Source organism: Trachypithecus francoisi, unplaced genomic scaffold, assembly GCF_009764315.1.
Source record: "Trachypithecus francoisi isolate TF-2019V2 unplaced genomic scaffold, Tfra_2.0 Lachesis_group11, whole genome shotgun sequence".
NCBI lineage: Eukaryota > Metazoa > Chordata > Mammalia > Primates > Cercopithecidae > Trachypithecus > Trachypithecus francoisi.
In genome coordinates, this window is record NW_022681456.1 from 130,278,561 (window position 1) to 130,303,274 (window position 24,714).

At 41.5% G+C, this 24,714-nt stretch overlaps 1 protein-coding gene across 2 annotated transcripts in view; it reads right to left on the reverse strand.

Moving 5' to 3' along the window:
* The window catches only part of ADIPOR2 (adiponectin receptor 2), a 106,748-nt gene that overhangs the window by 76,731 nt on the left and 5,303 nt on the right, over positions 1-24,714 (reverse strand). Inside the window, exon 1 of one of the 2 annotated variants that reach the window (XM_033223270.1) lies at positions 16,916-17,007. The exons of the other annotated variant lie outside the window; for it this stretch is intronic. The gene's annotated coding sequence lies outside the window, so the exon portion shown is untranslated. Of the gene's footprint in view, positions 1-16,915; positions 17,008-24,714 lie in introns of those variants that run through there. 2 annotated transcript variants of the gene reach the window in all.

Below are 24,714 nucleotides of genomic sequence, written 5' to 3' on the forward strand. Positions count from 1 at the left end.
TCAAGCCTGTAATCCCAGCACTTTGGGAGGCCGAGACGGGCGGATCACGACGTCAGGAGATCGAGACCATCCTGGCTAACACGGTGAAACCCCGTCTCTACTAAAAAAATACAAAAAACTAGCCGGCGAGGTGGCGGGTGCCTGTAGTCCCAGCTACTCGGGAGGCTGAGGCAGGAGAATGGCTTAAACCCGGGAGGTGGAGCTTGCAGTGAGCTGAGATCCGGCCACTGCACTCCAGCCGAAGCGACAGAGCGAGACTCCGTCTCAAAAAAAAAAAAAAAAAAAAAAGCCTACAGAATCAAATTGCTTACTCCCTAGTGCTTTTCGGAGGCTCAGTGAATTTTTTTTTTCCTTGTGATAGAATTTCGCTCTCGTTGCCCAGGTTGGAGTACAATGGCACGATCTCAGCTCACCGCGCCTCCGCCTCCCAGGTTCAAGTAATTCTCCTGCCTCAGCCTCCCAGTAGCTGGGATTACAGGCATGTGCCACCACGCCTGCTAATTTTGTATTTTTAGCAGAGACAGGGTTTATCTGTGTTGGTCAGGCTGGTCTCGAACTCCTGATCTCAGGTGATCCACCCGCCTCAGCCTCCCAAAGTGCTGGGATTACACGCGTGAGCCACCGCGCCCGGCGGCTCAGTGACATTTTAACCAAATATCAACGTTATGTCCTAAGCAACATAACCTAAGCAGAGACAACCACTAAAGATGAGGGTATTAGATTTTAAAGGATAAAAAGGCAATATTTCTCTTAATAGGAATAGCCTAGAAAATAAAGAAGTAGGCCGGGCGCGGTGGCTCAAGCCTGTAATCCCAGCACTTTGGGAGGCCGAGACGGGCGGATCACAAGGTCAGGAGATCGAGATCATCCTGGCTAACACGGTGAAACCCCGTCTCTACTAAAAAATATAAAAAACTAGCCGGGCGAGGTGGTGGGTGCCTGTAGTCCCAGCTACTCGGGAGGCTGAGGCAGGAGAATGGCGTGAACCCGGGAGGTGGAGCTTGCAGTGAGCTGAGATCCGGCCACTGCACTCCAGCCTGGGCGACAGAGCGAGACTCCGTCTCAAAAAAAAAAAAAAAAAAAAAGAAAAGAAAAGAAAAGAAAGAAGTAACTCAGAACATTTTAAAGGACTTTAAACAGTTTGAAAATTCCAAAGTGAACAACTTCAAGAGAAAAGTGCCTCTCTTTCCACTCTAATGCTTATCAACTTAGGACAGGAAAAAACTTCCAAGTCTTAACCATTCCTATCACAGTAGGCTAGGCAGATGATCAACAAGTTGACTCATCTCGACTTAACACTAATTTTATTTCTTACTTTACAGTAGCAAAGCTCATGTTTGAGTGTTTATACCCAAAGTCAGAATATCACCTTAACTCCTATTGCCTGCTTATTAAAGTTTACTTAAGTTTTTCTTGCTGAATTTGGTCAGGGATCAATTAAAGCATTTTCGCCACATATTCTCTACCACGAAAAATATTCTAACCATCTCTTGGCAAAAAATCAAATAAGTTTCCCAGTAATGCTACCTAGTTGGATATAGCGTGTGGTAAAATCACACAAGCAAATGATTATAACATGAAAAAGACTGGATGAAAAATTGCTAAGGTTTTAAAGAAAATTAACCTTCAGGAAATAAAGACTGAAAATAAATACTGAGTAAATAAATACTGAAAATGTAAGGCCGGGCGCGGTGGCTCAAGCCTGTAATCCCAGCACTTTGGGAGGCCGAGACGGGCGGATCACGAGGTCAGGAGATCGAGACCATCCTGGCTAACACGGTGAAACCCCATCTCTACTAAAAATACAAAAAATTAGCCGGGCGAGGTGGCGGGCGCCTGTAGTCCCAGCTACTCGGGAGGCTGAGGCAGGAGAATGGTGCAAACCCGGGAGGCGGAGCTTGCAGTGAGCTGAGATCCGGCCACTGCACTCCAGCTTGGGTGACAGAGCAAGACTCCGTCTCAGAAAAAAAAAAAAAGAAAATGTAATTCAGGTGCAGTACTGTATTTGCGAAACCAGATGCATCTCCTAGATGCATCACACATACGTGCTGAAAGTGTGAAGTGTGAAGAAAAAAGTTTTAAAGCAGGAAACTTCCTAAACTTGAAATTTCATATGCTTTCTGCAATGCAGTTCTAACATAGTTCTAAATGCATTATTTTTTATTCACTATCCTTTTAGTCAGGAATGTTAGGAATACCATATTACAAACAATCGAAGGTTAAATCCAAACATCAACATCTCTTACGTAATGACTAACAGCAATACTACTACTAATCTCTCCTGTGCCAGACTGAAACAGTTCCAGTTTCTGGTCATATTAATAACTACAAACATTCTCAAAGGTTTGTCCTTAAGTTATCACAAATCCAAAAGATAATATAAAAGGCAATAAACCCATCTTCAATTTCATCCCATTTTTATAACAGACAAATGCCTGTATGTATCATCAGAATTACACTGCTCTCAGAGACCACCACATTCAGCAATGCTAAGTGCACACAGCAAGGTCTTCAAAGCCTAAAGAACAATTTTCCTCATCTTTATGTGTCTGCAGTTTGTTCCTTCCAGTGGGTTTGTGGTCTTGCTGACTTCAAGAATGAAGCCGCAGACCTTCGCAGTGAGTGTTACAGCTCTTAAAGGTGGTGTGGACCCAAAGAGTGAGCAGCAGCAAGACTTACTGTGAAGAGTAAAAGAACAAAGCTTCCACAGTGTCTAAGGAGACCCCACGAGGTTGCCACTGCGGCTGGGGTGGCCATCTTTTATTCCCTTATTTGTCCCCCTCCATGTCCTGCTGATTGGTCCATTTAGCAGAGTGCTAAGAGGTCCACTTTACAGAGCACTGATTGGTCCATTTTACAGGGTGATGACTGGTCCATTTTACAAACCCCTAGCTAGCCACAGAGCGCTGATTGGTGCATTTTTAGAGTGCTGACTGGCGCATTTTACAATCCTCTCTTAAGACAGAAAAGTTCTCCAAGTCCCCACCCAACCCAGAAGTCCAGCTGGCTTCACCTCTCAATTCCCTCTCTAAACAGGACACCCCAACTGCTGCTGGGAATTGGGTGACGCCCGCTGTAGCTACTTCCTGCTGGATAGGGGCAAAGAAGGGGCCCTGCAGTGGTAGTGTCCTCCAAAGGGGAATTCTCTAGGCCAGCCAAAGCTACAATGGTCTGGCTTTTAAAGCCACGATAACTCGGGGTTGGGGGATGGGGGGAACAAAACAAAACCACGGGTGTTTTTTTCTTTCAGATGGGAAACACACAGGCATCAACAGGCTCACCCTTGAAACGCATCATAAGCCACTGGGACCAATTTGACCTGCAAATCCTGAAAAAGAGGCGGCTCTTTTTTTTTTTTTTTTTTTTGAGACGGAGTCTTGCTCTGTCGCCCGGGCTGGAGTGCAGTGGCCGGATCTCAGCTCACTGCAAGCTTCGCCTCCCGGGTTTTACGCCATTCTCCTGCCTCAGCTTCCCGAGTAGCTGGCGCCTGCCACCTCGCCCGGGTAGTTTTTTGTATTTTTAGTAGAGACGGGGTTTCACCGTGTTAGCCAGGATGGTCTCGAACTCCTGACCTCGTGATCCGCCCGTCTCGGCCTCCCAAAGTGCTGGGATTACAGGCTTGAGCCACCGCGCCCGGCCTGGCTCATTTTTTTTCTGCACTACGGCCTGGCCCCAATATTCTCTCTCTGATGGGGAAAAATGGCCACCTGAGGGAAGTATAAATTATAATCCTATCCTGCAGCTTGACCTTTTCTGTAAGAAGGAAGACAAATGGAGTGGAATACCTTATGTCCAAGCTTTCTTTTCATTGAAGGATAATCCACAACTATGCAAAGCTTGCAATGTTGTGGAGGAGGACCACAAAAACTCCCAGGCTATTGGTTATGTCCCCTTGAGGCTGTAGGGGGAGGGGAATTTGGCCCAACCCAGGTATATGTCCCCTTCTCTCTCTCTCTGATTTAAAGCAGATGACAGTAGACCTGGGGAAGTTCTCAGATGATCCTGATAGGTACATAGATGTCCTACAGGGTCTAGGGCAAACCTTCGACCTCACTTGGAGAGATGTCATGCTATTGTTAGATCAAACTCTGGCCTTTAATGAAAAGAATGCAGCTTTAGATGCAGCCCGAGAGTTTGGAGATACCTGGTATCTTAGTCAAGTAAATGACAGAATGACAGTCGAAAAAAGAGACAAATTCCCTACTGGTCAGCAAGCCGTCCTCAGTATGGATCCCCACTGGGTTCTCAACTCAGATCACGGGGACTGGAGTCGCAACCATCTGTTGACCTATGTTCTAGAAGGACTAAGGAGAATTAGGAAAAAGCCCATGAATTATTCAATGATGTCCACCACAACTCAGGGAAAGGACGAAAATCCTACCGCCTTCCTCGAGCAGCTAAGGGAAGCCTTAAGAAAATATACTACCCTGTTACACGACTCACTCGAGGGTCAATTGATTCTAAAAGTTAAGTTTATTACCCAGTCAGCCACAGATATCAGGAGAAAACTCCAAAATCTAGCCCTGGTCCCTGAACAAAATTTGGAGGCATTATTAAACCTGGCAACCTTGGTGTTCTATAGTAGGGACCAAGAGGAACAGACTGAAAAGGAAAAGCGAGATAAGAGAAAGGCCACAACCTTAGTCATGGCCCTGAAACAGACCTTGGTGGTTCAGAAAGGACAGAAAATGGAGCAGGCCAATCATCAGTGTGGTTTGCAAGGACACTTTAAAAAAGATTGTCCAACGAGAAACAAGCTGCCCCCTCGCCCGTGTCCACTATGCCGAGGCGATCACTGGAAGGCGCACTGCTCCCGAGGACAAAGGTTCTCTGGGCCAGAAGCCCCCAACCAGATGATCCAATAACAGGACTGTAGGTGCCCCAGGGCAAGCGTCAGTTCATGTCATCACCCTCACTGAACCCCAGGTACGTTTAACCATTGAGGATCAGGAAATTGACTTCCTCCTGGACACTGGCACGGCTTTCTCGGTGTTAAACTCCTGCCCTAGACGGCTGTCCTCAAGGACCATTACCATCCAAGGCTCAGTGTTAATCTCCTGTCCCGGACAGCTGTCCTCAAGGTCCATTACCATCCGAGGAATCCCGGGACAGCCTGTAACCAGGCTGTATTTCTCCCACCTCCTCAGTGGTAATTGGGAGACTCTGCTCTTTTCACATGCCTTTCTTATTATGCCGAAAGTTCCATACCCTTATTAGGGAGGGATGTATTAGCCAAAGCTGGAGCTATTATCTGCGTGAATATGGGGACAAATTACCCATTTGTTGTCCCCTACTTGAGGAGGGAATCCGCTCTGAAGTCTGGGCATTAGAAGGACAATTAGGAAGGGCAAAAAATGTCCGCCCTCTTCAAATAAGGCTAAAAGACCCCACCGTTTTTCCTTATCAAAGGCAATATCCCTTAAGACCTGAAGTTCAGGCCGGGCGCGGTGGCTCAAGCCTGTAATCCCAGCACTTTGGGAGGCCGAGACGGGCGGATCACGAGGTCAGGAGTTCGAGACCATCCTGGCTAACACGGTGAAACCCCGTCTCTACTAAAAAATACAAAAAGCTAGCCGGGCGAGGTGGCTGGCGCCTGTAGTCCCAGCTACTCGGGAGGCTGAGGCAGGAGAATGGCGTAAATCCGGGAGGCGGAGCTTGCAGTGAGCTGAGATCCGGCCACTGCACTCCAGTCCGGGTGACAGAGCAAGACTCCGTCTCAAAAAAAAAAAAAAAAAAAAAAGACCTGAAGTTCATAAAGGATTACATGATATTGTTAGACATCTAAAAGCTCAAGGCTTAGTAAGAAAATGCAGCAGTCCCTGCAACACCCCAATTTTAGGAGTACAAAAACCGGTCAGTGGAGACTAGTGCAAGATCTTAGACTCATCAATGAGGCAGTAATTCCTCTGTATCCAGTTGTACCCAACCCCTATACCCTGCTCTCTCAAATACCAGAGGAAGCAGAATGGTTCACAGTTCTGGACCTCAAGGATGCCTTCTTCTGTATTCCCCTGCACTCTGACTCCCCTGCAGTTTCTCTTTGCCTTTGAGGATCCCACAGACCACACGTCCCAACTTACGTGAACGGTCTTGCCCCAAGGGTTCAGGGATAGCCCTCATCTGTTTGGTCAGGCACTGGCCCAAGATCTAGGCCACTTCTCAAGCCCAGGCACTCTGGTCCTTCAATATGTGGATGACTTACTTTTGGCTACCAGTTCGGAAGCCTCATGCCAGTAAGCTACTGTAGATCTCTTGAACTTTCTAGCTAATCAAGGGTATAAGGCATCTAAATCGAAGGCCCAGCTCTGCCTATGACAAGTCAAATATCTAGGCCTAATCTTAGCCAGAGGAACCAGGGCCCTTAGCAAGGAACGAATACAGCCTATACTGGCTTATCCTCGCCCTAAGACGCTAAAACAGTTGCAGGGGTTCCTTGGAATCACCGGCTTTCGCCAACTATGGATCCCCAGACACAGCGAGATAGCCAGGCCCCTCTACACTCTAATCAAGGAGACCCAGAAGGCAAATACTCATCTAGTAGAATGGGAACCAGAGGCAGAAACAGCCTTCAAAACCTTAAAGTAAGTCCTAGTATAAGCTCCAGCCTTAAGCCTTCCCACAGGACAAAACTTCTCTTTATACGTCTGAGAGAGAGCAGGAATAGTTCTTGGAGTCCTTACTCCGACTCGCGGGACAACCCCACAACCAGTGGCAAAAGGCTGGCCTGTTTACAGGTAGTTGCAGTGGTGGACGTCTTAGTATCAGAGGCTATCAAAATAATACTAGGAAAGGATCTCACTGTCTGGACTACTCATGATGTAAATGGCACACTAGGTGCCAAAGGAAGTTTATGGCTATCAGAAAACCGCCTGCTTAGATACCAGGCACTACTCCTCGAGGGACCGGTGCTTCAAATATGCACATGTGTGGCCCTCAACCCTGTCACTTTTCTCCCAGAGGATGGGGAACCAACCAAGCATGACTGCCAACAAATTATAGTCCAGACTTATGCCGCCTGAGATGATCTCTTAGAAGTCCCCTTAGCTAATCCTGACCTTAATCTATATACCGATGGAAGTTCATTTGTAGAGAATGGGATACAAGGGGCAGGTTATGCCATAGTGAGTGATGTAACAGTACTTAAAAGTAAGCCTCTTCCCCCAGGGACCAGTGGCCAGATAGCAGAACTAGTGGCACTTACCCAAGTCTTAGAACTGGGAAAGGGAAAAAGAAAAAATGTGTATACAGATAATAAGTACGCTTATCTATTTTTTTTTTTTTTTGAGACGGAGTCTCGCTCTGTCGCCCGAGCTGGAGTGCAGTGCCGGATCTCAGCTCACTGCAAGCTCCGCCTCCCGGGTTTACGCCATTCTCCTGCCTCAGCCTCCCGAGTAGCGGGGACTACAGGCGCCCGCCACCTCGCCCGGCTAGTTTTTTGTATTTTTTAGTAGAGACGGGGTTTCACAGTGTTAGCCAGGATGGTCTCGATCTCCTGACCTCGTGATCCGCCCGTCTCGGCCTCCCAAAGTGCTGGGATTGCAGGCTTGAGCCACCGCGCCCGGCCAATAAGTACACTTATCTAATCCTACATGCCCATGATGCAATATGGAAAGAAAGGGAGTTCCTAACCTCTGGGGGAACCCCCATTAAATACCACAAGGAAATCATGGAGTTATTGCATGCGGTGCAAAAACCCAAGGAAGTGGCAGTCTTACACTGCTGAAGCCACCAAAAAGGGAAAGGAGAGGGGAGAACAGCAACATAAGCAGCTGGCAGAGGCAGGGAAAGACCAGCAGAGAGGAAAGAGAAAGAGGAACAGACAAAGAGGGAGTCAGAAAGAGAGAAACGGAGAGAGAAGAGACAGACAAAGAAGTCAGAAAGACAGAAAGAGAAAGAGAGGAAAGAGAGAGAGAGAGAAACAGACAAAGAGACAAAAAGAGAGATAGCAGTAGTAAAGAAAAAACAGTATACCCTATTCCTTTAAAAGCCAGGGTAAATTTCTGTCCACCCAGCCAAGGCATATTCTTCTTATGTGGAACTTCAACCTATATCTGCCTCCCCACCAACTGGACAGGCACCTGCACCTTAGTCTTCCTAACTCCCAACATTAACATTGCTCCAGGAAATCAGACTCTATCAGTGCCTCTTCAAAGCTCAAGTCTGTCAGCGCAGAGCCATACAACTAATATCCCTATTTATAGGGTTAGGAATGGTCACTGCTACAGGAATTGGAATAGCAGGTTTATCTACTTCATTATCCTACTACCACACACTCTCAAACGATTTCTCAGACAGTTTGAAAGAAATAACAAAATCTATCCTTACTCTACAATCCCAGATAGACTCTTCGGCAGCACGGACTCTCCAAAACTGCCAAGGCCTAGACTTCCTCACTGCTGAGAAAGGAGGACTATGCACCTTCTTAGGGGAAGAGTGTTGCTTTTACACTAACCAGGGAGGGATAGCACGAGACGCCACCTGGCCTTTACAGGAAAAGGCTTCTGAAATCAGACGCCTTTCAAACTCTTCTATCAACCTCTGGAGCTGGGCAACATGGCTTCTCCCCTTTCTAGGTCCCATAACAGCCATCTTGCTATTACTCACCATCGGGCCCTGTATTTTTAACCTCTTTGTCAAATTTGTTTCCTCCAGAATCGATGCCATCAAGCTGCAGATGGTCTTACAAATGGAACCCCAAATGAGTTCAACTAACAACTTCTACTGAGGACCCCTGGACCGACCCACAGACCCTTTGGCTGATCTACAGAGGTTCCCTCATGGCTACAGGGTCAACCAACTTTTTGTCAGGACCCCACAGCTGAATGGCTTTACCTCTCTTGTCGATCCTTGGCTCAGCCTGGAAGTACAGGAAAAGAGGAAGCTGGTTCCAGGCAAACCAATGCTCCCAACTCTGAAGAGTCGGGGATTGTTAGAGAGCCCTTCCCCAGAAAGCCTGACATTCGTGTCTTTAGTCTGGCAGCCCTGCTAGTTGCTTTTAACTGGCCAACAGGTGCCCGGTGTTTAACCCCTGAATTCTAAGGAAAAATAGGACAGAATAGCAAGCGAAAGGGGTCCAATAGTGCTCACCACTTGGCGATAGTCCCATCTGGGTCGCCAAGATGTGTCCAGAGTTGATTCCTTCCTGTGGGTTCATGGCCTCGCTGACTTCAAGAATGAAGCCGCAGACCTTCACGGTGAGTGTTACAGCTCTTAAAGGTGGCATGGACCCAAAGAGTGAGCAGCAGCAAGATTTATTGTGAAGAAAGAACAAAGCTTCCACAGCGTGGCAGGGGACCCAATTGGCCTGCAGCTGCTGGCTGGGGTGGCCAGCTTTTATTCCCTTATTTGTGCCCACCCATGTCCTGCTGATTGGTCCATTTTACAAACCTCTAGCTAGCTACAGAGCACTGATTGGTGCATTTTTACAGAATGCTGATTGGCGCATTTTACAATCCTTTCATTTACACCATGTTTTAGAACCAACCACAGAAAACTGTGTGAGAACACAATCTTCTGGGCAGGATGAACAGAAATACTATCAAGGACACAGCTTAAAAGAGAGAATAAAGTTGTACTGGGCCAACCAATCAGGTTTGGCTGGGAAATGGTAAATCATCTGACAGTATATACAAAGAAAAATACTTAAGCCAGTAACAGACATTCTTGTAGGCCAAAATGTATTCAAATGAAAACGAGATTCCTCTTTTGAATCATACTACTCAAGCACTTTCTACTTTAAAATATTTATATTTAATATAAATATTGAATATTATTTTACCATCTAAAAATTTTCAACTCTGCTTTTCTAAAACTCTATCCTCTTATCTGTTGAATGATTTCTACTTGTCTCCACTTACATCTATTATTGTACATTTTATCATAAAATCCAAATGTACTTCTATATTTCAAATTCAGAGAAATTAAAATAAGGCACACAGTCATACAAATTTCAAACCCATTCAAATTCAGAGATAATCTTTTGTTGTTTTAGATTATTATTTCCCCAGAAAGTTAGATGAGAACAAATTAAATTCCATCGACTACTTATTAAGGAATTTCTACATGCTAGACAGACCACCAATCAATTGTAATCTACATACTAGCACCAAACTGGAGAAAATGAAACTTAAAAAAAATTCTCATTTAAGCACTTAAAATAATTAAGAATAAATCCGGCCGGGCGCGGTGGCTCAAGCCTGTAATCCCAGCACTTTGGGAGGCCGAGGCGGGCGGATCACGAGGTCAGGAGATCGAGACCATCCTGGCTAACACGGTGAAACCCCGTCTCTACTAAAAAAATACAAAAAACTAGCCGGGCGAGGTGGCGGGCGCCTGTAGTCCCAGCTACTCGGGAGGCTGAGGCAGGAGAATGGCGGAACCCGGGAGGAGGAGTTTGCAGTGAGCTGAGATCTGGCCACTGCACTCCAGCCTGGGTGACAGAGCGAGACTCCGTCTCAAAAAAAAAAAAAAAAAAAAAAAAAACAAAGAATAAATCCAATAAAAGATGTCCAACACATCCTACACTGAAAACTACAAAACACTGCTGAGAGAAACTAAAGAACCTTAAAAAATAATAACATACACCATTTCAAGGACCGGAAGACTCAATATTTTTAAAACGGCAGTTCTCTCCCAAATCATCTATATACTTAATACAATGCCAACTGAAATTCCAGCAGGCTTTTTGATAGAAACTGACACTATTAATACCAAAATTTATGGAAATGCAAAGAATCTAGAGTAACCAAAATTTACCATAAAGCCACAGTAATCAAATGTAGTACTGGCATAAGCATAGATACGCAGGGCCAGGTGCGGTGGCTCACACATGTAATCCAGCACTTTGGGAGGTGCAGGCAGGTGGATTACCTGAAGTCAGGAGTTCGGGACCAGCCTGGCCAACATGGTGAAACCCCATCTCTATTAAAAATATGAAAATTAGCTGGGCGTGGTGGTGCATGCCTGTAATCCCAGCTACTTGTGAGGCTGAGGCAGGAGAATCGCTTGAACCTGAGAGGCGGACGTTGCAGTGACCCAAGATCATGCCATTGCCCTCCAACCTGGGTGACAGAGCAAGACTCTGTCTCAAAAAAAAAATAGTATAGGTATACAGATCAATGCAATAATAAAAAGACCTACTCATTTATGAAAAACTGATTTTCAACAAAGGTCAAAGTAATTAAATGAGAAAAGGATAGTCTTTTTACCAAATGGTGCTTGAAAAACTGGATATTCATATGGGAGAGGAGACCCTGAACTTTTACCTCACATCATACACAAAAATTAACTTGAAATAGATCATAGGCTTAAATGTAATATCTAAAACTGTAAGGCTTCCAAAATAAACACAGGTGAAAATCTTTACAACCTTGGTGTAGCTAAATACTTCTTAAGACACAAAAAGCATTAACCGTTAGTAAAAAGTGATAAACTGGACTCAACAAAATGAAGAAACATCTGCTCTTCCAAAGACTGTTAAGAAAATGAAAGGCAAGCCACAGAACAAAAGAATACAGTCATCTCTCGGTATCCTTTCCTTGGGGGACTGGTTTCAAGAACCCCTCTCTACCCTCCTAATCCACCCAAAACTGAACACCAAAATTCAAGGATGCTCAAGTCCCTTATTTAAAAAAAAAAAAAAAAAAAAAAAATCATATTTGCATATAACCTATGCACATCTTCCTTACACTTTAAATCAATCTCTAGATTATTCAGAATACCTAATATGATTAAATGCTATATAAATAGCTGTTATACTGTACTTTTTATTTGTATTATTTTTATTCTCATATTGTTGTTTTTTTTTTACCAAACATTTTCTATCCTAGATTTGTTAAATCTGTGGATGTGGAACCCTCAGAAAAGGAGGGCTGACTGTATATTCAAAATTCACACGGCTGACAAAGTACTTGTATCCACAACATAAAAAGAACTTGTAACTCAGTAATTTTTAAAATCATTATTTTCAAAATGAATTAAGAATCAGACACCTCATCTAATAAAAGGATATACAAATTGCCAATAAACACATGAAGAAGTGTTCAACATCATTTGCTATCAGAAAAATGCAAATAAGGCGAGGCATGGTGGCTGACACCTATAATCCCAGCACTTACGGAGACTGAGGCAGGAGGATCACTTGAGCCCCAGATTTAAAGACCAGCCTGGGCACATAGCAAGATCTCATCTCTACATAAAAATTGTTACAAAATAAAATTAGCTGGGTTTGGTGGCATGCACCTATTTATAGTCCCAGCTACTTGGGAGGCTGGGGTGGAAGGGTTCCTTGAGGCTGGGAAGTCAAGGCTGCAGTGAGCCAGGATCACATCAACCTGGGCAACAGACAAGACCCTGTCTCAAAACAAAAAGCAAAGCATTCAAAAAGAAAAATGTAAATAAAAACCACAATAAGATATCAATTCACACACACACACACAAAAAAAAAACAGTTAAAATTAAAAACACAGCATATAACATAAATGAGATTACAGGAAGATAAAATGGCACAATCAGTTTGAAAAACTGTTTAACTTACTAAGAAACTGCAAAATATACACCATATGACTCAGCTATTCTACTCCCATTTGCTCAAGAGAAATAAAAACTTAAGTCCACAAAAAGACTTGTACATCAATGTTCATTGCCACTTTAATCATAATAGCCAAAAACTGGAAACCCAAATATCAGGTGAATGAAGAAACAAATTGTGGTATAGCCATACCACAGTGAATACTACTCAACAATAAAAGGCAACAAACTACTGGAACACAAAGCAACATGGAAGACTCAAAAACATGCGGAGTGAAAGCAGCCAGACATTAAAGAATATGTACAGCATGATTCCATTTACACACACAAAAAACATTTTTTTGAGACCGGGTCTCACTCTGTCACTAGGCTGGACTGCAGTGGTATGATCCTGGCCCACCGCAGCCTCGAACTCCTGGCTCAAGAGATCCTCCCACCTCAGCCTCTCAAAGTGATGGGAATATGGGCATGAGCCACCTTGCCCAGCCCACTTACATGAAATTCTAAGAGACAAAACGAATGTATACAAATCAGTGGTTTCTCTGAACCAGAGGAGGGAAGGGGTGTGGTGCACTGACTGTGAGGGACACAAGGAAGGTTTTGGAGATAACAGAAATTCCATTACCTTGATTAGGATGATGGTTATCTGGGTATGTACATTATCAAAAGTTATCTAACTGCACCCTTAAAACGAGCATATTTCGTTGTTTAAATTATACTTCAATAAAGTTGATTTTAAATCCTAATAAAACAACAGTAAAGTTTATTTACAAGCCTTGATCACACAAAATTTTGAGAAACTATTATTCGAGTCATATTATTTGTGTTTTGGCCAAGTAATAGTAACCTCCTAAACAGTCTTCCTTCAATGAACACTCCCTAGTCTTTACTCCCTCAAAGTAAACACGGACTAATTCATAACCATTCTGGTTTCTCCAACCAAAAGCCCTTCTTGTTACCTACTTCAGAAGCATAATATTACTGCCTATTACCATAAAAATGTATTAATAGAAGTTACCATGTTACTATGTGCCAGATAAGGTGAGCTTTTATAAATATTCTCATTTAACTTTAAAACTCTGTCTGTTACACAGGGAGCATTATCTCTATTTACCAATGAGAAGATTGAGGTTTTGTAAAACTTTCTGGATAATCTCCCTAAGGTTACACAATGTACAAAACAGAGAAGCAAGAAATGGCCTATTATACAACACTGCCTCCCACAAAAGTAAGTAGTTTCTTTCTTCCTACATCATGATGTTATCTCTCTGAAGGAGAAGGTGAATTGTACTTTACTACTGAAGACAACTTTGAACAAAGCCCAGTAGTTCACCCTTCACCTATCATCTCAAACAATCCTTAAGAACGGGGTCCCGTTTTACAGATAAAGAAACTGAGGTTCATGGAGATAATGCAATTCATCAAAACACAAACTTAAGTGGAAGACCCTGAATTCAAATCTTTATCTCTCTGACTTCAAAGTCCATGCTTTTACCACCATCTTACAGGACTTCAATAAAGGCAGAAACAATGCATTATAGCCACTGGTAGTGGTCAAAGCTAAAAACACAATGTCTTTAAAGAAGGAAAGTCTCTCTACAACTCTTTTACAGCCATATTAAAATGGTTATCCTCATTTCCCAAGATCTATAATAATGACTGAGTATTGTTTTTGAAACAAAGATTAGTACCCAGAAGTGTTTTGGATTTAGAATTGTTTCCGATTTTGGAATACTTGTATATACATAATAAAATATCATGGGGATATAACCCAAGTCTAAACACAAAATGCATTTTGTTTCATAGCCTGCAGGTAAATTTATACAATGTTTTGTAATTGCGTGCATGAAACAAAGTTCTGACTGCAACTTGTCACTGGAAGTCAGGTGTGGAATTTTCCACTTGCAACGTCAAAAGAGTTTCAGGTTTGGGAGCATTTCAGATTTCAGATTTTTGGATCAGAGATGCTCAATCTGTACATAAAAATGCTAATATAAGGAACAACAGTTCTAAATATTATAGTTAGGGAAATCCTGAAAAATCTAGGATTATATATTTTGTGCCAAAATGTATCAAATATGTAAAGACTTCCTTCCATAAATCATCTGTACTATAATACCACATAACCCACTGTTTACTTCAAAAGTAAAATCTGTTCAGATAAAACATGTGGCCTGTACAGCTAACCTTTCAGGCAAAATCAAAACCCTATTTTGAAGTGATAAAGCACCTTTCTCCCATTATTAAATAGCAATCATTCCAGGCTCTACCTCATCTCACATCTTACCCTCCAGAACACGTCTGTTTTGTTTTTTTGTTTGTTTGTTTTTTGCTTTATAATGCTGCAGATGGAAAATTCAAGGAAGTGGTTAGTTATCTTTCTCAATATTACAAGTCTAAGAAATCTAAAAATAAACTTGTATCTACAATCTTTCTCAATATTGCTCAATTCCACTAAATCATAAGGCCTTCTTCTGACCACCAGTATGAGAAAGGAATAAAAAGAAAAAAGAAAAACTTAGAATATACATCTGAAGGCCTCAGCAGCAACAGTCCTTAGACTACAAATATAATAAAAACTCTCTTAAGATGAAAGAAAAATAGTCTTCACACTTAAACTAAGTGATTTACAGTGTTTTATATCACACACCTCAGAAAGTTAAGACAACTTTATTGATATACATCCCCTAAAGTCAAAATTAAAAGTCTCAAATGTTAGAATATATATGTGATAATAGCTGGATGACCAAACACATGTAAGTATGCTCAAGTTTTAAAACAAGATATCAATCAATCAACCATCTGCTTCTCTAGTTTCCAAGGTCTGTAGCCAGCAATGCAAAAAACCAGCAATCTGTTTCGTCATTAATGTATATCCTCAAACTGTCTGCAATCCAATTGCTTTTTTAAGTGAAAGCAAGTTTATTAGAGGAGAAAGTGCAATATAATTTCTATTTAAATAGTGAGAGAAATGACATTTGGGTGAGACCTATAAAATATACTCTGTATCTACTCTTCTAGGTTCTATTTCTGGATCAAGTAATCCACCAATCATATCACAGAGGTCACAAACTTGAATATATGAAGCAGCCTGGTGAAGGACAAAAAGACTGTAATTGTGCTTAACGAGAAACCATGAGCTGCTTTTAAAAATTATAATTCAAAAACTCAAAACACTCTGTTAACACTAATATGGTTATTGGGTATGCATATAATAAAATTAAATTTGATCCCTACCTCACATCACACACCAAAAAAAAAAAAAATTCCAAGTAGAATCAAGACCCAAATATTAAAAAAAAAAAACAAAAAAAAACAAACAAAACAAAACAAAAAAAAACTTCTAAAACTTAAAAAAAAAAAAAAATTGGTGGGGACACAGTGGTTCACATCTGTAATCCCAGCACTTTGGGAGGCTGAGGCAGGAGGATCACTTGAGGCCAGGAGTTTGAGACCAGCCTGGGCAACACAGTGAGATTCTGTCTTCACAAAATTAAATTAATCATGTGTGGTAGCACATGCCTCTAGTCTTAGCTACTAGAGAGGCTGAGGTGGTAGGATTACTTGAGCCCTGTCTCAAACAAAAAACCAAACAAATCTATTCCATACTCCAAGATTATTAAGATTCTCCTATTTACTTATTTATTTATGAGACAGAGTCCTGCTCTGTCACACAGGCTGGAGTGCAGTGGCTCAATCACGGCTCACTGAAGCCTTGACCTCCCAGGTTCAAGCGATCCTACCACCTCAGTCCCCAGCACGCAGTACCACACTTGGCTAATTTTTTAATTTTTTTGTAGAGACAGGTCTTGCTCAGCTGCCCAGGCTAGTCTCAAACCCTTGGGCTCAAGCAAACTTCCTATCTCCACCTCCCAAAGTACTGAGATTACAGCCATGAGCCACCACACCCAGCCGAATTTCTTTTAAATTGTTTTTTATTTTTGTTTAATTGTATACTGAAAAAAATTAAAGCAATGCAAACACACATACTACTCCAGTGAAAACTATTATATATTTTCAGACCCTTCTGTATGCATATATAGATTGCATATACCATATACATATGTGCCCACAAAAATTTTGCACCATATTATATACTGTGCATATTTTCTCTGCAACATACTTTTTAAAAAACTTAACTAGTATATAGTAGGCATTTTCATGTCACAATGTATAGCTCTAGCTTATTCTCTTAATGTCTACAAAAAAAATTCTAAGTCTGGATACATATAACAACATATTTTTAACATTTAGATTGTTTTAACTTTTTTCACTAGTCAAGCAATGTCAGACAGCATCTTTGTACACCAATTTGAGACTTTATGTAAGAGTTCCTAAGAGTTTTTAATAAACATTTTAAAGACAATTCACAAGAAGGCTTAATAACCCAGGAAGTTTTGAATAGCAGCGTAGGAGCCAAGGGAAAACTTCTCCTTTGCTCTTTAATGGTTCACTTAAAAACCAACTCACAAGAGAGAAATCAACTGAAGAAATGGAGTAACAAATCTATTTATGTGCATGAGAAAAACCAGAGTGATCACCCTAGATTTCTTAAATAAAACACAAACAAGAAAATAGTGATATATTTTATAATAATCATTTATATTTAACAAAACAAACCATATAAAAAGTTAAGAGATAAGTCACACAGACTGAGAAAAGACAGTTGTGGCCGGGCGCGGTGGCTCAAGCCTGTAATCCCAGCACTTTGGGAGGCCGAGACGGGCGGATCACGAGGTCAGGAGATCGAGACCATCCTGGCTAACATGGTGAAACCCCGTCTCTACTAAAAAATACAAAAAACTAGCTGGGCGAGGTGGCGGGCGCCTGTAGTCCCAGCTACTCGGGAGGCTGAGGCAGGAGAATGGCATAAAAACCCGGGAGGCGGAGCTTGCAGTGAGCTGAGATCTGGCCACTGCACTCCAGCCTGGAAAAAAAAAAAAAGAAAAGACAGTTGCAATTCACTTAACAAACATAATCAGAGTATATAATGAACTTAAAACTTTCTAAAATCAATTTAGAAAGATCACCCAAATGGCTGTGGAAGGAAAAGAACAGTCAATTCAAGGAACAAACACTTGAATAGTCATCTAACATTTGAAAACATACTCAACCCCATAATCAAAATAAAAATTAAGACAATGTGGTACCATTTCACACTCATCTGATTTGTAAACAAAAAATCTGACAATGCCATGAATCATAACAATCGGAAGATAGCAAATCTAGTGCTAAAATATGCAAAGTGACAGCAAATTTGACAATATCCAATACAGATTAAAAAATTCCCATAACCTCCAAAATCTTCAGCCCAATAACTGCACTTCTGGGTAATTTACCATAGAGGACTTCATTTCAAACTTAATAACCACATACATACACACAGAAATAAAAATTTCACAAAATATTTTATCCTTATTGTTTGCAATACAACCTGATACTTTTCTATTCTAATTCCTAAACTGATTTCACAACCCATTAGGGAGTCCCGACATGCGGAGTTTTTTTTCGTTTGTTCATTTGTTTTTTATTTTTTATTTTTATTTATTTATTTTTTTTTTTGAGGCGGAGTCTCGCTCTGTCGCCCAGACTGGAGTGCAGTGGCCAGATCTCAGCTCACTGCAAGCTCCGCCTCCCGGGTTTCCGCCATTCTCCTGCCTCAGCCTCCCGAGTAGCTGGGACTACAGGCGCCCGCCACCTCGCCCGGCTAGTTTTTGTATTTTTAGTAGAGACGGGGTTTCACCGTATTAGCCAGGATGGTCTCGATCTCCTGACCTCGTGATCCGCCCGTCTCGGCCTCCCAAAGTGCTGGGATTACAGGCTTGAGCCACCGCGCCCGGCTCATTTGTTTTTTAAAATGGAGTTTCGCTCATCACCCAAACTGGAGTGCAATGGCGCCATTTCGGTTCACTGCAACCTCTGCCTCCCAGGTTCAAGGGATTCTCCTGCCTCAGCCTCCTGAGTAGCTGGGATTTCAGGCACCCGCCACCCCGCCCAGCTAATGTTTGTATTTTTAGTAGAGATGGAGTTTCACCATGTTGGCCAGGTTGGTCTCAAACTCCTGACCTCAGGTGATCCATCCACCTCAGCCTCCCAAAGTACTGATATTACAGGCTCAAGCCACCGTGCCCGGCCACAACATGCAGTTTTTAAAACTTGCCAAAAATCTTAAATGTAAGCACAATGATTCCTAATAAGGAATGTTCAATGTAACATTGTTTTTCATACACGAAAACCTGGAAACAATCTAAATGCCTATCAACATGAGAATAAATAAATTTAATCTGGCTATATTCATATAATAGAAAATAATTTTACAGCAGATAAAAGTAATGACTATTAGGGTGGGTCATATAAAACTGTCATTTTTGTAGGTCAAAAATGGTAACATATCAGCAGTTTCATATAAATCAAAAAAAATTTCATGAAAGACAAATTATAGAATAGGCAGAATATATCATTTACATCAAATCTGAAAATATGCAAAGCAATACTATGATTTGTTTGTGAATATATACCCATGCAGTAATTATATAAAAACATGCATTAAAAATGATCAGGCCAGGAGTGGTGGCTCACACCCATAATCCCAGCACTTTTGGGAGGCCAAGGTGGATGGACTGCTTGAGCACAGGAGACCAGCCTGGGCAAGAGGCGAAACCCAACCTCTACAAAAAATACAAACATTAGCCAGGCACACTGGTGTACGCCTCTATTCCCAGCTACTTGGAAGGCTGAAGTGGGAGGACTGCTTGAGCAAAGGAGATGGGCTGCAGTGAGCCATGATCATGCCCCTGTACTCTAGCCCGGGTGACAGAGTGAGACCCTATCTCGGAAAAAAAAAAAAAAAAAAAATTATCAACACCATACTCAGAATAACAGTTAACTTCTGGGAAGACAGTAAACTGTAATCTAAGAAGTAGCTTCAACTGTACATGATATTTTCCCCAAAAAAATGAGAAATATGGGAACATGCTAAGGTGTGCTACAGCTGTATGGTTAATGTATGAATGTTAATTATATTGGTCTCTGTAGTCTCATGTACGTTTGAAATATTTTAAGAAAAAAAAACCTACATTGGCCAAATAAAACACACATCTGCAGCATAAATTCAAATCAACCCCTAAAACATATTTAATTGGCTTGAAATCTTAATGTTTAGCCCTCACCTTTTTTTTTTTTAATCTAAGGCAGCTTTTGTACAATGTCCACTTTAAACAGTTTCTTAAAATCTGTCAAGAGAGGATTTCACCCTTGAAAAATTGGTCTTGTTCCTCCTTTTAGTTTAGTGCTATGTATTTTACCATATTTCCATTTTTACTCTCGCTGCCAAGCAAATTCAAACCCAATTTTTATTCTTAGTCATTGAATTATGCTGTCACTTGGGAAAAGAATATATGCTTTGTTTTTTCCCTGATTTCTTCTTTTTACACATATTTTATTACACTTCCAGATCTTTTAAGTTACCAGAAATTCTTTCTGGAAGAAATAGGATAAAATAAATTTCAAGAAAATAAAGTCAACCTTCTGTTCCATTCTGCTGAAGTTTTCATAATGTAACCCCTACCACAAAGACATCCTCCTTAACCAAAGGAATGGATATATGGATACAACTAAGCACACATGTTCATTAAACTTAATTTCAAAACATACAAGATTAAAGTGAATATGCTGCCAATGAAAAATAATTAGCTGATATACTAACAACAAACATCCAAAAGAAAGGCCTAAATGGCCAAAGTGTAATAAGCTAACTAATTTTGCCCCTTTTAAGACCATATGCTTTGTATGTTTTGTTTTCCAGTACATACTGTGGAAATAAGAATATTCTTATATTCAATAAATCCAGTAATAATGTATAATATGACCAGTCAGTTATAAAGAAAATACCATTTTGTTGTAGTCTTCCATTAAAAAATTTAAAAGTGTCCTTTTCTGCAGGTTTTTTTCCCACGCCTGAAGATAATCTGGCAATTCTCGGAATTTAGCTTCCCTTTTCCTTCTGTCTGGACACTTGACTAATTAAGCCAATCTATAATATCATTAGCCAACATATATCCCCTTCTAACACATGGTATACTCCAATCCAGAAAATTCAAAACCAGAAGTAATGTTAAGCAAATCCCCTTTTTAATAAATTCCTCAACTTCCAATTTCTAAATACCAAATGTACTTATAAAATAGGCTAACTGTTTCCTAACAGGTCCTAAGATATCAATTCATCCTATTTAACTGATTTTAGAGATGAAAGATAAGAGACAACACACACCAAAGTGACAATTTCATACTGCAGTTTTTCTTTTCCTTTTAAGATGGAGTTTTGCTCTTGTTGCCCAGGCTGGAATGCAATGGCGCAATCTCGGTTCACCGCAACCTCTGCCTCCCAGGTTCAAGTGATTCCCCTGCCTCAGTCTCCCAAGTAGCTGGGATTACAGGCACCAGTCACCATGCCTGGCTAATTATTATTATTTTTTTTTTTTTTTTTGGTATTTCAGCAGAGACGGGGGTTTCACCACGTTGGCCAGGCTGGTCTCGAACTCCTGACCTCAGGTGATCTGCCCACCTTGGTGTCCCAAAGTGCTGGGATTACAGGCCTGGGCCACCGCGCCCAGCATACACTGCAGTTTTCCAAGTTTATATTTCACAATTTGAAAAGATTATTTTTAACAAAATTAAAGCACTTCACTCAGCAGTAACCCCAACAGAACATGAACCAATTTAGGTTTTTAAAAGACCATTTACTCACCACCTGCTATATACCAGACCCGCCAGTAGATACGAAGAAAGTTACACATTCCTTACGCTCAAGAAATATATAGTCTATTAGGCAGGCACCCAGATTCTTTTTGATCAGTGACAGCAAAACCATATGCTTTCAAGAGCCAGAGAAGGTAAATAGGTGGAGCAGCTCCACCTAAGGGAGGACCAGGAACAGAATGCATGCTCCACCTGAAGTAATCGTAAATCAACATTAAAAGAATGCTATTGAAACAAAGTACATCTCCCAGTTAGATAGAATATACTGTAAATGCTTAACCTCCTATCAGATAAAAGAAGTTTTTTTTTTAAGTTTGTAATGACACAGAGAAGCTTGACCCCACCCCCATTTCTGGTGAGAGTTTACATTGTTGTGACCTTTCTGGATGGCAGTCTGATAATACACATCAAAACGAAAAACATGTTTTCTTCAACTATTACAAAATTACTGAAGAGGAATTAGCTAGCAATAAATATAAATAGAATGTATGGACAATCTACAATCCATTTATATAATCTAAATATCTATCAATAAAAGCAGTATTAAGTCATAGCATAACCATTTAATAATACACTAGAGAACTACTAAAAAGAAGAGAGTAGATGCAGATGTAAAGTAAGCCACAAATATTAATTTTAAAAACACACACACAGGGCCTGGCATAGTGGTTCACGCCTATAATCCCAGCATTTTGAGAAGCCAAGGCAAGGAGGATCACTTGAGTCCAGGAGTTCAAGGCCAGCCTGGGCAACATGGCAAAATCTCATCTCCATTAAAAATGCAAACATTAGCCTGGCATGTATCTATAGCCCCAGCTACGTGGGAGTCTGAGGCGGGAGGACTGCTTGAGTTCAAGAGTGCAGTGAGCCATGATTGTGCCATGGCACTCCAGCCTGGGTGACAGAGCAACACCCTGTCTCAGAAATGAAATAAAATACACACACACACACACACACACAAAATCAGTCAAGACAGCATCACCTGCTGAGCTCCCAAATGCTGTTTCTCGTCACATCCAGAAGTACAAATCCACAACTCCACACCACAGCTGAGATGGGTTTGCAAGTGTCAGCAGTACGGTTCTCTGAGAACTACTCACTGTGGATGCAGTCTACAGCCAACATGTTCTGCAGAAACTAGCTGCCCAGTAACAAGCAGCAGTTACAGAATCTAATAAAGTGGAGCCACTGGTTGACATTAAAGGGTTTCTACAGCAATACTATATGCACTACAAATCCAATATGGAGATTATCAAATTAAAACCAATAAACCTGGTAAAGAATTGACAGAGCTGGTGATATTTATGGCACAGATTGGTCACTGTTACCCAGAACATCTAAGTAACTTTCCTCAAGAGCTAAAAGTTCTACTTTCCTACAATTATACTGTCTTGAATCAAGATCATCTATTAACATTTGGCAAAGCTTTGATCTTGCTGAGAAGTATCACATCTATCCACCAAGTTCGCTAAAGCTCTTCTTTGAACTTCCAAGTTGCCATAATAAGCTTTGGAGACTTTACATACTCATGTTGTGACTGATAGCAAGAATATAACAGTAAAACACAAGAATAAAGTGGATACAGTACTGCAGAATTTCATATACACCTTGTTAAAAGACAGCAATGTAACTGCAGCCAAGTTATCTTTGGATGTGATGAGTGAACTCTACAAGAAACATCTGGACTGATGCCAAAACTGTCAATGTCATCATAACTGCGTGTTTCGAGATATTGGTTGCCACTGTGACATTCTTCCTAGGATAGATGAAGAAGACAAACAAATAGGACAGACTCAGAATCTGAGAATAAAATGACAAGAGACCTACTAGTGCAGTCTGTCACTGGAAAGAGTGGCTCCAAACACAAAACACTGAAAAGGTTATGAAAAGTGCCCGAGAAACAAAAGAACAAAAAACTCAAGGTGTTTAACTTTTAAGCTATTAGTTTTATTCATGATCCTCAAAGTTTTACCAAAACACTCCTGAAGCACACAGCTAGAAATCTCTAAGCAGAGGTCTGAAGTAACATGATGCTCATAAATCTTATCTCCAGATTGGTAGGAATTCATAAGCCTTCTAACCTCTATGCCTTAGACCAAAAGTTTCTGCTGCTGCACCACAGAGAAGTAACAGAAGTCACTGTTTGCTAAACATGCACTTCATCATCTGTAAGTCCCAGAGATCACTTAGTTATTGCTCATGACTGTGACCAACCATTATGTTATGGTCAAGAACTTTGGGGAAGACATGACAGTCCGAATCAGCGCTATAAGAGGTAATATAGCTCAATGTCCCCTAGCCATGATAGAAAAACTTCCTCAAGACTCAAGACCTGTCCCAGTATAAAATACACAAGGATAAGAAGACGATGCTGTCTACTACAACTGTGATTCAGCTCTTCCATATCCTCAGATGATGCAGAATAAATTCCAGGGTAAGCTGACAGAGGCCCCAATAAAATCAAGAGTGCACGAACATGGCCAGGCACAATGGCTCCTGCCTCTTAAATCCAGCTATTCAAGAAGCTGAGGGACGAGGATCGCTTGAGGCCAGGAGTTTAAGACCAGCCTGGACAACATGGCAAAACCCTGTTTCTACAAAAAATACAAACATTAGCCAGGCATGGTGGTGCATGCCTGTAATCCCAGCTACTTGGGAAGCTGAAGTGGGAGGATCACTTGAGCCCATGAAGCAGAGGTTGCAGCGAACTATGATTGCACCACTGCACTCCAGCCTGGGCAACAGAGTAAGATCCTGTCTCAAAAAAAAAAAAAAGAAAAGAGAAAGAAAAAGAGAAGGCTGAAAATGATAAAGATAGGTGGGGAAGCACCAGTATCAGTGAGGAGGAGGGTGCTGCTGGTAAATCTGTTGACAAATAGAAACTGCAAGAAATCTCCTAGAAGCTGAACAGCACCTACGGAGGAGTGAAAAGCCAAACTAAAGGATGACTTTTAGAAAATCTGCATGGCTCAACTAAGGAAAAAATTCAGTGCTGCCCCCAGGGAAAGCCCAAGAGGAAATGTATTGAAATAGATAGTGATAGGCCGGGCACGGTGGCTCAAGCCTGTAATCCCAGCACTTTGGGAGGCCGAGACGGGCGGATCACGAGGTCAGGAGATCGAGACCATCCTGGCTAATACGGTGAAACCCTGTCTCTACTTAAAAAAATACAAAAAACTAGCCGGGCGACGAGGCGGGCGCCTGTAGTCCCAGCTACTCGGGAGGCTGAGGCAGGAGAATGGCGTAAACCCGGGAGGCGGAGCTTGCAGTGAGCTGAGATCCGGCCACTGCACTCCAGCCTGGGTGGCAGAGCAAGACTCCGTCTCAAAAAAAAAAAAAAAAAAAAAAAAGAAATAGATAGTGATAAAGAGCAAGCAATTTTTTCTAACATCGATGACTGTCATGAAAAGCCAAAGTCTGACAAGGAGA